The 14,823-nt window shown below is 36.6% G+C and overlaps 1 protein-coding gene and 1 pseudogene across 29 annotated transcripts in view; both read left to right on the top strand.

Annotated features, from left to right (window-relative positions):
- Nucleotides 1-14,823, top strand: part of ADGRL3 (adhesion G protein-coupled receptor L3) — a 571,254-nt gene that overhangs the window by 422,016 nt on the left and 134,415 nt on the right. The gene's annotated exons all lie outside the window — the stretch shown is intronic.
- On the top strand, nucleotides 9,808-9,926 carry LOC136124012 (U6 spliceosomal RNA; annotated as a pseudogene).

Here is a 14,823-nt window from a genome sequence, read left to right as displayed (position 1 = left end):
GATGTTGATGAGGGAGTTCCTGCTTTGACGTGCAAAGAACATCATTTTGGGAATCTCTCAAAATTCCCATGGCTAATGTGTCAGGTCAGGCAGAGATGGCCACTTTACAAAGTCATTTCTGACTCTTCCAGTTTGCACATTTCCTATAAGTAAACAAAATGTTCCAGCTGCTGTTTGTATATACGTGGCTTGTAAATGCTTCAGGAAGTAATTCTAATAAGGGTGGAAAAAAAAAAAAGCCCTTTTGTTTTTAAATAAAATGTTTTCACTTAAAACAAAAGTATTTTCTCACTTTTCACCAAATTTTATTTTCTTCTGTCTTATAACTTCTTGATCAAAGCCTAGATAACTACTTAATTGTAAAATTGTTTATATAAAGTCCATTCTAACGCATCTTGGCTTTCCGAGCATGAGTTTACTTTCAGAAAAGTTTTAAATACATAGAATATAAATAGATATACTTTCTACGCAAACACAAGAGAATGGACATCAATTTACTTTGTTTTTTTGTTTTTTTTTTTTGTGGTACGCCGGCCTCACGTTGTTGTGGTCTCTCCCGTTGCGGAGCACAGGCTCCGGACGCGCAGGCTCAGCGGCCATGGCTCACGGGCCCAGCTGCTCTGCGGCACGTGGGATCCACCCGCACCGGGGCACTAACCCGTGTCCCCTGCGTCGGCAGGCAGACTCTCAACCACTGCGCCACCAGGGAAGCCCTACTTTGCTATTTCTTTAACAGCATTATAATCATGTACCTAACCAGAAGGAAAAAAATACATTTAAAATAGAATTACAGATTTAAGGTCCTACTTTCTGGTACAGGTCAGGAAAGCAATGGAAGTTTTAAGGTGTCATTTGCAGTAGAGTAGTTCCTTGATGGCTTGGAACCAAACAAATGATTTTTTAATACTGCTCCCAACAGAGTTATAATTCTGATATTTTCCCTTATCAGCCAGTAGTAACAGAAACTTAACTATGACAACTTAAGCTAGGGCTTTATTTTCATTAAGTAAAAAGGAAATGCAGCCGAAACGGTTCAGGATTAGTGTGAAAACTCCGTATCAGAGACCAAGGCTTCATCTGCTTTTCTGCTCTATTGTCTTTAGCACATGGGTTTCCATCCTCAAAATGACAAGATGGTTACTTAGCATCCGTGCTAATTTTTACATAGAAAGAAGCATAAGGACAGGTAACTAAAATATTTATCTCTGTTAGAACTTTCCAAATGTCTCACCCAACTATATTTGACCATTTCCCCTACTTCTGACCATATCCCTTGGGCTACTCAGGGATAGCCCAAGGGATTTAGCTTTGCATAGCTAAATGCTTCATTAATAGGTATACTTTTGCAGCTGGGCATAACTATATCTATTAATGTCCAGTGATTCTATATCTAAAACAAGAGAATTATTGGGCAAACAGTATTCTTAGATGCAACCAAAAATACTTTTTCTCATTTAATGGTACATATTGATATATTCATCCAGTTTTGATGTAATAATCTACCAGAGTTATGACAATACCAATGGTTACTTTTAAGCCCTAAGTATAGATTAAAATGTTCTTTTGATTGTTCTCTTATAGTTATAGTATGAAAGCAATCATTTTTGTTAAAAGGAAAAAAAAGATTATTTCAGATTATTTCTGAATAGCTAATATAGGTATATGGTTTAAAATTCAAAAAGTAGAATAATAGGTATGGCTCCTTCCCACTGAGGCTGCTGCATTGCTAACTCTGGGGCACGCCACTGACATTGTGACCTATTTCAGTGGTACCCCCTTGGAGTTGTGTGGTGCAAGCAGCCCTGCCTCTCTCCCCAGTCATTCAGATCTCCTTCCTTACTGTTATCAGCCTCTTAAATATCCTACCAGAAAGACAATTTTTACTCACATCCATGTTTCTGTAATGTTTCTTTATAAATTTTGTCATACAATCACAAAACAGTGCTGTTCTCTTTACCTACAACTAGTACTTAGGGAGTAGCTGTGGCAGACCCACATTATGTGGTAGCATTCCACCACTGAGAAGAATAAGCATATAGAGACGATCACAAGGTACACTTGTATCACAGTTTATATCAACAAAAAGACTTAACTGTATCAGTAGGAAACCAGTTGAATAAAATGCTACACCAAATAGTGGAATAATCTTTAGCCACAGAAAGAATGAGGTAGATCTCGTATTGACTTAGAAAGATGGGTATAATACAGTAGCAAGTTAAAAAAAAAAAAAAAAAAAAAAAAAAAAAGGCAAGCAAGCAATAACCAAACAAATAACGTTATTATGGTGATCACATCTATCTGTATGTATGTGTAAATATTTATGAGTCTGGAGGGGTCCACAACTAACTGTCAAAGAAATTCCTTTTGGGAGAGGTGGGTGTTATTCCATAAATAGACTTTCCAGTTTTAATATATATATTTATGTATTTTCAACTGTTCACAACGTATACTTTTTTTTTTACATCTTTATTGGAGTATAATTACTTTACAATGGTATGTTAGTTTCTCCTTTATAACAAGTGAATTAGTTATACATATACATATGTTCCCATATCTCTTCCTTCTTGTGTCTCCCTCCCTCCCACCCTCCCTATCCCACCCCTCTAGGTGGTCACAAAGCACCGAGCTGATCTCCCTGTGCTATGTGGCTTCCCACTAGCTATCTATTTTATGTTTGGTAGTGTATATATGTCCATACCACTCTCTCATTTTGTCACAGCTTACCCTTCCCCCTCCCCATATCCTCAAGTCCATTCTCTAGTAGGTCTGCGTCTTCATTCCCATCTTACCCCTAGGTTCTTCGTGACATTTTTTTTTCTTAAATTCCATATATATGTGTTAGCATACAGTATTTGTCTTTCTCTTTCTGACTTACTTCACTATGTATGACAGACTCTATGTCCATCCATCTCATTACAAATAGCTCAATTTCATTTCTTTTTATGGCTGAGTAATATTCCATTGTATATATGTGCCACATCTTCTTTATCCATTCATCTGATGATGGACACTTAGGTTGTTTCCATCTCCAGGGTATTGTAAATAGAGCTGCAATGAACATTTTGGTACATGACTCTTTTAGAATTATGGTTTTCTCGGGGTATATGCCCAGTAGTGGGATTGCTGGGTCATATGGTAGCTCTATTTGTAGTTTTTTAAGGAACCTCCATACTGTTCTCCACAATGGCTGTACCAATTCACATTCCCACCAGCAATGCAAGAGTGTTCTCTTTTCTCCACACCCTCTCCAGCATTTATTGTTTCTAGATTTTTTGATGATGGCCATTCTGACTGGTGTGAGATGATATCTCATTGTAGTTTTGATTTGCATTTCTCTAATGATTAATGATGTTGAGCATTCTTTCATTTGTTTGTTGGCAGTCTGTATATCTTCTTTGGAGAAATGTCTATTTAGGTCTTCTGCGCATTTTTGGATTGGATAGTTTGTTTTTTTGTTATTCAGCTGCATGAACTGCTTATAAATTTTGGAGATTAATCCACACGTATACTTTTTAATTTTTTTTTTTACTAGTACAGAGTATTTATTGGAAAAGTTTTAGACTTACAGAAAATTGGTCAGTTAGTATCGAGTTCCAATACCATATATCCCTCCTACACACAGTTTCCTTTACTATTACTACCTTACATTAGTATGGTACATTCATTATAATTAATGAACCAATATTGATATATTATTATTAACTAAAATGCATAGTTCAGATTCACTTAGTTTTTAAGTATGCCTTTTTCTGTTTCAGGATCCTATCAGGATATCACATTACATTTAAACATCATATCTCCTTAGGCTCCTCTAGGCTGTGACAGTTTTTCAGACTTTCCTGCAAGGTTGTCCTTTTTAAAGTCAGAAAATATATTTTCCATTTAAAATAATTAGTGTGTATACTTAAAAAGAGCATAGAAATACTCATTCATTTACTCACTCAGACAATATTTGTTGAGCTCCTGTGCTTCAGGCACTGTATCAGGTGCAGTGATTCAAAGGTAAAGACAGACAGGATTACTATTCTTGCAGAGCTCACATCCTAGTTTAGCAAACTGGAGTTTGGGAAGGAAATAGACAGTAAAGCAATCAAAATAATAAAAGAAGATAATGGCCGATGTACTATGCAGAGAATTAAAACAGAATCATGAGTTAAAGTAACTGCTTGGTTACTTTAGACTGTGTGTATCTGGGAGATGACAGTGCAGCTGACTCCTGGCAGTAAGAGATCAGCCATGTGCCTATCTAGAGAAAGAAGGATAATATGCCTGAAGCAATGGGTTGAAGGAGAATACAGGGCTAGGAAATCTATGGGAAGGAGTCAAGATTCTGAATGCCATTGAAGAGTTTTAACTAGGGTTGTGACAGTAGATTTTTGCAAGATTAATTTGGTTGCAAATTTAGTTTTCCTCTGATATTCATTATTGCTGCTCAGTTATCACTTTTATGTAGGTAATTCTCAAAAAACTTTAATCAACCACTTTAAACACTTAGAAATTTGTCATTCCATTCTCCCTACTGCTGAATAATGTTTTAAAGATGCAAATCTGATTAAGACTTGATCCCACTCAAAGACTGTCCATTACTCTCTTTTTCACTAAAGAAAAAATTTCCTGTTTTGGACTACAGTTTTTGAGAATTTTACTCCTCTTTTCCCATACCTGATTTCCCATACCTTTAGCTGACCCCTTCCATATTCTTAGATTCTACACTCCCAAACCACCTAAGTACTTGCAGTTCATGTCTCTGTGCCTTTTAAGGCACAGTTATGTTCTGCTTGGATTACTTCTATATTTGTTCTCCTTTCTCCATCCTTTATTCTCAGTAACGTTGACTTATCTGCCAACACCTACATTATAAGCCAGTGACTGTAAAGAAGCATTCTTTCTCCCACCTAGTCTGGATAAATGCCCTCTTATACATCCTCGCTTTTCCTCTTATTACAGCAATTATCAAGCTATATATACTTTTTAATTTAATTTAATTTTTTATATACAGCAGGTTCTTCTTAGTCATCCATTTTGTACACATCAGTGTATACATATAAATCAAAATCTCCCAGTTCATCACAACACCACCCCCACACCCCACTGCTTTCCCCTCTTGCTGTCCATACGTTTGTTCTCTACATCTGTGTCTCAATTTCTGCCCTGCAAACCAATTCATCTGTACCATTTTTATAGGTTACACATATATGCATTAATATACGATATCTGTTTTTCTCTTTCTCACTTACTTCACTCTGTATGACAGTCTCTAGATCCATCCACGTCTCTACAAATGACCCAATTTCATTCCTTTTCATGGCTGAGTAATATTCCATTGTATATATGTACCATATCTTCTTTATCCATTTGCCTGTCGATGGGCATTTAGGTTGCTCCCATGACCTGGCTATTGTAAATAGTGCTGCAATGAATGTTGGGGTGCATGTGTCTTTTTGAATTATGGTTTTCTCTGGGTATATGCCCAGTAGTGGGAGTGCTGGGTCATATGGTAATTCTATTTTTAATTTTTTAAGGAACCTCCATACTGTTCTCCATAGTGGCTGTATCAATTTACATTCCCACCAACAGTGCAAGAGGGTTTCCTTTTCTCCACACCCTCTCCAGCATTTGTTGCTTGTAGATTTTCTGATGATGCCCATTCTAACTGGTGTGAGGTGATACCTCATTGTAGTTTTGATTTGCATTTATCTAATAATTAGTGATGTTGAGCAGCTTTTCATGTGCTTCTTGGCCATCTGTATGTCTTCTTTAGAGAAATATCTATTTAGGTCTTCTGCCCATTTTTGGATTGGGTTGTTTTTTTTTTTTAAATTGAGCTGCATGAGCTGTTTATATATTTTGGAGATTAATCCTTTGTCCATTGATTTGTTTGCAAATATTTTCTCCCATTTTGAGGGTTGTCTTTTCGTCTTCTTTGTGGTTTCCTTTGATAGGAATTGCATTGAATCTGTAGATTGCTTTGGGTAGTATAGTCATTTTCACAATATTGATTCTTCCAATTCAAGAGCATGGTGTATCTCTCCATCTGTTGGTATCATCTTTAATTTCTTTCATCAGTGTCTTATAGTTTTCTGCATACAGGTCTTTCGTCTCCCTAGGTAGGTTTATTCCTAGGTATTTTATTCTTTTTGTTGCATTGGTAAATGGGAGTGTTTCCTTAATTTCTCTTTCAGATTTTTCATCATTAGTGTATAGGAATGCAAGAGATTTCTGTGCATTAATTTTGTATCCTGCAACTTTACCAAATTCATTGATTAGCTCTAGTAGTTTTCTGCTGGCATCTTTAAGATTCTCTATGTATAGTATTGTGTCATCTGCAAACACTGTATAGAGTTTGACAGTTTTACTTCTTTTCCAATTTGTATTCCTTTTCTTTCTTTTTCTTCTCTGATTGCCGTGGCTAGGACTTCCAAAACTATGTTGAATAATATTGGTGAGAGTGGACATCCTTGTCTTGTTCCTCATCTTAGAGGAAACGCTTTCAGTTTTTCACCACTGAGAATGATGTTTGTTGTGGGTTTTTCATATATGGCCTTTATTATGTTGAGGTAGGTTCCCCCATGCCCACTTTCTGGAGAGTTTTTATCATCAGTGGGTGTTGAGTTTTGTCAAAAACTTTTTCTGTATCTATTGAGATGATCATATGGTTTTTATTCTTCAGTTTGTTAATATGGTGTATCACATTGATTGATTTGCGTATATTGAAGAATCCTTGCATCCCTGGGATAAATCCCACTTGATCATGGTGTATGATCCTTTTAATGTGTTGTTGGATTCTGTTTGCTAGTATTTTGTAGAGGATTTTTGCATCTATATTCATGAGTGATATTGGTTTGTAATTTTCTTTTTTTGTAGTATCTTTGTCTTGTTTTGGTATCAGGGTGATGGTGGCCCCATAGAATGAGTTTGGGAGTGTTCCTTCCTCAGCAATTTTTTGGAAGAGTTTGAGAAGGATCTCTAAATGTTGTCAAGCTATATTGTAATATCTGTTCACTTTTGTATTTCGGAGCTCCTTGGAAAGGAACAGTGCCACTTTTGTTTCTATATCCCCAATACCATTTAAATTCTACTTAGCACACAAAAAGTGACTTCTAAATATTTACCTTTCAATTGAGGCTTCTGGCTAATGTTTCCTATTGCTTGCTGGTATTTCCACTGCAGTAGAAATTCTCAAAACACTTGTCTACACTCACTATCACCAATCCCTCTCCTCGTATTCTCTCTTGATTTCACCTCATCAGGCTTTTGCCCTCACTACCTTATTGCAACTGCACTTGCTGAGGTCATTAAGGATTTCATGCTGCTAAACTCGGTAGTCAATTGTCAATCCATCGTACTTAACCAATCAGAAATATCCAACACAGTTGATCACTCCCCACTCCCTTTTCCTTGATACATTCTCATCAGGACAGCTCATTCTCTTGGTTTTTCTCCTCTTGATGCTTCTTTCCAGTCTCCTTTGCTGGTTCCTTTTCTCCCAAATCCTTGGGTTGGAGTGCCTCCTAGCTCAGTCTATTCTTGTTTTCTCTTTGTCCCCACACTCCCTGGGTGAGCTCATTGATTTAAATACCACCTATGTTCCCAAGACTCACAAATGTTATCTGTAGCACAGACCACTTTCCTGAACTCCAAAATTCATTTCAAGCTAACTTCTCAACATCTTCACTTTTTTTTTTCTGACACCTCCATTTATAACTGAATTCCCAGTCTTCACCTGAAAACTACATTTTTGTGCAGTGTTTGCCTACTCAATTGATGTGGTTCAGTCCTACCCCTCCTGTTTTCTGTAAAAAGCTCCAAACATGGGCTTCCTTAAGGTTTTGGAACATGCAGAGCATGTTTCCACTTGTGGACTTTTATTCTGTTTGTTCCCCCTGATTGGAATATCTCCTCCAAGTATCTGCATGGGTAACTCTCTCAGCAACTTTGCCTTTTTTAAATTGTTACACTTTCAAGGAGGCCCACTGGACCATCCTAGGTAAAATCACAAGCTACCCTGTCCCCAACCCTACCCCTAACTCTAGATCCCCCTATCATGTATATTTTACTTTTATTTTACTAGATAGTTAGATGATAGATAGATAGATAAATCTATCTGATTTTAAGTTTACTTTCCTTGACAGAACATTTAGTTCTAGGGTTTTTTCCCCTTTTCTGCTTTGTTTAAGATGTATATCAAGAGTCTAGAACAGTATTGGGACATATTAAATGCTCAAGAAATACTTATTGAATGAATAAATGTCCTACTTCAAAGTAAAGATACTTAAAATTGAACTGATTATCCCTCAAAAGCAGCTTCTCCATAGCTTTACTCTTTATTTTACAACCATTTTACTAGATACCCAGAAAAAAACTAGAGTTATTATTATTTCAAGAAGGACTTTTTTTTTTTTTTTTGCGGTACGCGGGCCTCTCACTGTTGCGGCCTCTCCCGTTGCGGAGCACAGGCTCCGGACGCGCAGGCTCAGCGGCCATGGCTCACGGGCCTAGCTGCTCCGCGGCATGTGAGATCTTCCCGGACCGGGGCACGAACCCATGTCCCCTGCATCGGCAGGCGGACTTTCAACCACTGCGCCACCAGGGAAACCCAAGAAGGACTTTTTTGATACTTTTATGATTGAGTTCATTTTGAAATCGATGGAAACAATCTTCCCTTGACTTCTGTGATACCACACTCTTCTGTCAACTTACTCTTTCTTCATCTCAGTTGTCGACTATTCTTTCTACATGTTCTTCTTTATCATTAGTGTTTCTAGGTCATCAGTTCTTCTCCTTTTACTCAGTTTATCTGGGTAATGTCAGACATCTCAGTGGCTTCAATGAGCTTCCTGAATTTATGACGCCTAAACCTGTATGCCAAGAGCAGATATCTTAGTAAACTGCAGACTGAAGAGGTTAAGAATATGCCACCCCAAAACCTGTCACTTTGGCACATTGATTATTTTGAACCGAAGGCAATTGAGAAACAGCAGATGAAGAAGGGCTTTCTGATCCCCCCCCTTTCTATCTAAAAGCAGATCGTAAAATTTCCATGTGCCAGGAAGAGAAGAACATTCTTATCACCAGAGAGTGGGAGTCAATGCCAAAATGGATCTGAGCAAAAAAATGTACAAAAATGAAAATAACCCTTATTTTCCACTTGTTTCCCCCATGTATTTCCTAGTCGCTTTCCCACAATTTAGTGCCCCTAGTAGCTTAATCCCTTTTCCTTTATGTTTACACTTCATCACAAATTTATCATTCTCTGGTTAAAAAAGCAGGTCAACTCTCAGTCCTAACTACTTCGTCAGGTCTTTATTTTTCATATGAAGTATCCCTTGTATTAAATAAAATTTGTGTGCTTTTTTCCTGTTACTCTATGTCAGTTTAATTATTGGGTCTTGTCACCAAACCTAAGAGGGTAGTGGAAGGTTACTCTTCTCCCCTACAAGTCTTCTCTAGACCTTTTAAATTAATTCAATTCAAGTACTTTGCATTCAAAATAAACAAACCTGAATTCATCGTGTTTTGCACACTTTCCCCCAACATGTACTTACATCCTCTACCTTTTAACAATCAAAAATTTGCTCCTTTTCCTTTATTCCCATTTTGAGTGAGTGCCACCTCATTGCCTACCCCCAAATTCTGTGCATTTCACTTCATTTCCCTTTCCAACTGTAAATTAATCAACAAATTGTTTTAAATATTTTTGTAATCTCTATTTTTCTCCATTCCCAGAGCCAGAATGCATGGATTTGAACCCTGGTTCTGCCCTATGTTAACTAATTAGCCTTTAGCAAGTTAACTTCTCTGAGTCTCATGCTCGCTTCGACAGCACATTATACTAAAATTGGAACGATACAGAGAAGATTAGCCTGGCCCCTGCATAAGGATGACAGAAAGATAAAAAAAAAAACTTGTCTGAGTCTCAATTTTCTCACTACAAGATGAGAATAATGACTACTTCTACCTGTTGGGTTATTCTCAAAATTAAAGGAGCTGATGCATAAAAAGCATTTAGATGACAGTCTGGAACACACTCAGTAAATATTAACCATTGTATTTTATATCACTCCCCTACCTTAAATTTTTCAGTGACTTATTGGTGCCTTTTGGAAGAATTGCAAATATCTTAACAAGGTTTGCAAGCCTCTTTGAAAACTAGCCTTCACTTACTAATCTTGTCATTGAACCCTTTGCACTCTGCTCTACTGTAAGGAATTTTTTTTCAATTCCTCTGAGATGCCTGTTCTCTTTCACCTCTGTATGTATAAACACATGTTTACCCCTTGCCTGTTTGGTCAATGTTGTATTTAAGCTTGAAATTTTACTTCATGGAGCCTAATACAATGCTTGAACCCCGTGTTTCCACTGTTATAATGCTTGTCATGTCGTATTTTATTTAGTGGTCTCACTATATTGTTACCACTTTGAGGGAAGGGAGAATATCTGTCCTTCTTGCAGTATCCCAATTGAAGGTACTTAGTTAATATTTGTTGAATGAATGTTGAGTTAGCAGAAAGTTTGAGTCAAGTTTATAGCTCCATTTAATTCCTATAAAACAGCATAGATTTGACAGCGTTCAATCATTTAACTCTAAATAAGATTTTAAAAATAATACAATTACAGTTTGCTAAAAAATAATACATTTTTAAATAACAAGGGGTTTCTTGAAGAGGCAGAGTCATTTCTATGAAATTTTAGTTTCACCTTGTTCTACTACTTAATGTTCTTATTACTATATTAAGGTCAGTTGTGTTATGCAATCTAATTTAAGACTTGAAGATACCAACACTTCACTGTAATGTAAAAGGGAGTTCAGAGATTAGTGGTTTTTATATGCTTAGTAATATTAAATGACAGTGATTATAAAAAGAACCTTAGGTTCATTGATCAGATGTGTAAATTATCAGTCACTCATCTTGACTTCTAATAAAAAACCTGCAAGTTTAAAACTGTTTTGAAGACTTCTAACATTTGACCTTTAAATTTTCGATTCGAATCAATGTCTAAACATAAATTGGAGTACAATGTGCATTATTCAGGAATGATTGTAAACTTTTACTCTATTTTATTTTATTCTCAACTAATAAACTTTATATCAAGAAGTCAAAAATGAAGAATGAAGGAAAAATTGTTTTTATTTTTTTAATTATAAATCAATGTAAACTCTCTCTCTCTATATATATATGTATATATATGGGTGTATATATATATATATATACGGTGAGAAAGCAAGAAATGAGAGTAGAGAAGACCTGAAGACTTATTTCTTTCTCTATATATCCTGAAATTTATACATGAAATATATTTAAACATAACCATATGTACAATATAGTGAGAAAATAACAGTGTTCAGCATGATTACTGTATATATTGATAAAGAAATATTGCATTCAGGAGAACACATCAAAAAACAAAGATGTGGAAGTAAAGAGTAAAATAAAATTTCATTGCTAGGCATTTTTTCAAAAGGATGTCAGCAATTTATTAATTTAAATTTATCTACTAGTAGGAAACATTTGATCTTAACTTTCTAATGGGCTGCCTGATGATAATCTGCATATATATAAATCTTTGCTTTATTTTAACACGAGAGAACTTAAAAATATAATAAATGAACTGAAGAACTTAAGATCTAAGCTTATAACTCCTTTGCTTAAATATCTTTAACGGCTGTGCATTTTCTACACAATAAAAACCAAACTTCCATCATACTGCAGATCTTCTAAAACCTGACTTCTACTTACCATTTCTCTCACTTGTACTCATCTCTTAAACTATCTTTTCAAGCACCATACATGCTCCTCGCCTCAAACCAAACAATAGCTTGCCTTGGTACCTTCTTTTTTTTTTTTTTTTTTAATCATCAACTGCTTGTTATGTTCCTTAGCTTCAAATTTCCTCATCATAGTTAAAGGAAGTTTATTCATCTTTTAGTGTCCCACTCAAAACCAAACACCTCTGGGGTCTTTTCTTGATCCTCCTCAGCAAGAATTCATTACTTTTTGTCCCATGTGACGTGCTTACCTTCTGCTTTGGAGTATAGGCAAATTGAGAACAGATTCCATGTTTTCCTTATTTTTCCTAACCTCACGCAACAGTGACTTCCCTAGTTCTTTGCATATCATACATATTTAATAAAACCTCATTGAGTTGCATTGAAAGTGAGCTTTCTTACATTTTAAAACATTTGGGGGAATTTCCTGGTGGTCCAGTGGTTAGGACTCTCAGCTTTCACTGCGAGGGCGTGGGTTCAATCCCTGGTCAGGGAAATAAGATCCCACAGGCCACGTGGCTCAGCCAAAAAAAAAAAACCCAAAATAAATAAATAAAACATTGTGGAAAGCTTTTTGTAGAATATATTGTCATTATGCATAGTGATCTGCATTCACTACAATAACCTGTGCTTCTGCTTTTCTCCTTAATTCCCTGTAATTCACCCTGCCTTCCTTCCAAACCATGCTGATATCTGAGCACTCAGAAGACTTCTTGGGAGACACAACAAAAAGTTATAGAACTAAACGAAGATGTTTTCAGTTTCCCTATTTTATTCATGATTTGATATTAGAAGTAGGTTATTTTTGTTTAATGGGCATTTATTGAATACCCAAAATGTCTCAAGGCACTAAAATTTACCCTGGAAAAATACAAATGAACATGATGTATCCCCTGAGGACATCATAAGCTAGTGAGAATGCCAGACCCAAATACGGATAATTCTGTTAGAGGTGAATAAGTACTAAAATCGGAGCCTGTTGTGACATTGAGTCTCTGAAATGATAATGATTCAGATAACATTCGCTAGCTAATAGGTTTTTTCATTTGTGCTTAGATAATCTTTGCTCTTATAAAATCAGAGATTTGTTTTCTGCTGTTGTGAAAAGGGAGAAAACTCCTGTGTGAATCTTCACTGGATGGCAGTCATTCAGCAAAGAGTTATTGAACACTTATTATGTTCCAGGCAGAGTTTTTGGCACTTACAGATGACACAGTCACCACCCTCATGAAGCTTGCCTTTTCTTGAGTGAGAGATCTTGACTGAGAGAGTCCTGTAGGTAAATAAATATCTGACATATCTTAGATAATGATACATGATACAAAGAAAACAAAACAGATCTTGGATTTAAGAGTGGGAGACTCTGCCTAGATATGCTGATAGTGGAAGACCTCTTTGAGCAGTTGATACCTGAGTTAAAACCTGAATGAGATCATGATCAAAAAGCTTGTCTTCAGAAAAATACCATGGTGGTATAGTTGTATATCTTTTCACAAGACATTCATTCTATTTGGATCTTTATTCTAGTGGTTTCAAGCAAAGGAAGAAGGGTAACTAAGTTTCCCAGGTGGTTCTGCTTGCCTAGTTTAAGATTTACAGCTCACCTCAGTAAGAAGTGCCATTGATATGTTTTTCACCATGGATCCTTTTTTTTTTTTTTTTAACATCTTTATTGGAGTATAATTGCTTTACAATGGTGTGGTTAGTTTCTGCTGTATAACAAAGTGAATCAGCTATACATATATCCCCATATCTCTTCCCTCTTGCGTCTCCCTCCCTCCCGCTCTCCCTATCCTACCCCTCTAGGTGCTATGCGGCTGCTTCCCACTAGCTATCTATTTTACGTTTGGTAGTGTGTATATGTCCATGCCACTCTCTCACTTCGTCCCAGCTTACCCTTCCCCCTCCCTGTGTCCTCAAGTCCATTCTCTACATCTGCGTCTTTATTCCTGTCTTGCCCCTAGGTTCTTTTAGATTCCATATATATGTGTTAGTATACGGTGTTTGTTTTTCTCTTTCTGACTTACTTCAACCATGGACGCTTTTATGTATTCTTTTTCTTTCTTTTTTTTTTTTTGTTTGGTACGCGGGCCTCTCACTGTTGTGGCCTCTCCCGTTGCGGAGCACAGGCTCCGGATGCGCAGGCTCAGCGGCCATGGCTCACGGGCCCAGCTGCTCCGCGGCATGTGGGCTCTTCCTGGACAGGGGCACGAACCCGTGTCCCTGCATCAGCAGACGGACTCTCAACCACTGCACCACCAGGGAAGCTCCCTTTTATGTATTCTTGCCAAGGAATCCTAGACTATTTCACAAGCACATTCTCCTGGAAAAATGACAAAAGTTGTTATTGGAAGGGTATATAGCTGTTTTTCTCCAAAATTTTTCACAGTAGTTATAACAAATAAGTACATCTTCCCTTTTGAAGTATATAAAGTGTGATTATACAGTTTATAACATCTTTTAACAAACATACTACAATTATATGCTCTGAGTAAAATTAGTCTAATGAATTTGCTTAAGAGGTTCAATAATATTGTATAATACAAATATATGTCCAGAAGGGTATGTTATGTACATGATCCTGGTATGAATCTAAGTGACTTTTCACACTTCCTAATTTATATTTGATTTTTATAAAGTCAAAAGTGACTTTAGGGGCTTCCCTGGTGGTCCAGTGGTTAAGACTTCTCCTTCCAACGCAGGGGGAGCAGGTTCGATCCCTTGGCTAGGGAGCTAAGATCCCACATGCCTCCTGGCCAAAAAACCAAAACATAAAACAGAAGCAATATTGTAACAAATTCAATAAAGACTTAAAAAAAAAAGTGACTTTAGAGTCTAGTCCATAAACTGTATAATGAGGAGAGTAATATCTAATAGTAGAATGCCCCTAACCACCCTCGAATTGAAACACGATGAGTTTTATTTTCTTTTGTAGTTCACACGTTGTTGATTGGTTAGAAAACATCAATTTGTTCAAAGGCACACAAATTTAGTGGCAGAACCAGAATGTACATTTCCAATGTCCATCTCCTATTCAGTTTCTAGTGTTTTAAAAA

The sequence above is a fragment of the Phocoena phocoena genome, chromosome 5, assembly GCF_963924675.1.
Source record: "Phocoena phocoena chromosome 5, mPhoPho1.1, whole genome shotgun sequence".
Taxonomy (NCBI): Eukaryota; Metazoa; Chordata; class Mammalia; order Artiodactyla; family Phocoenidae; genus Phocoena; species Phocoena phocoena.
The sequence above is the reverse complement of the archived record's forward strand: the minus strand, read 5'-3'. Positions and strand labels throughout refer to the sequence as shown.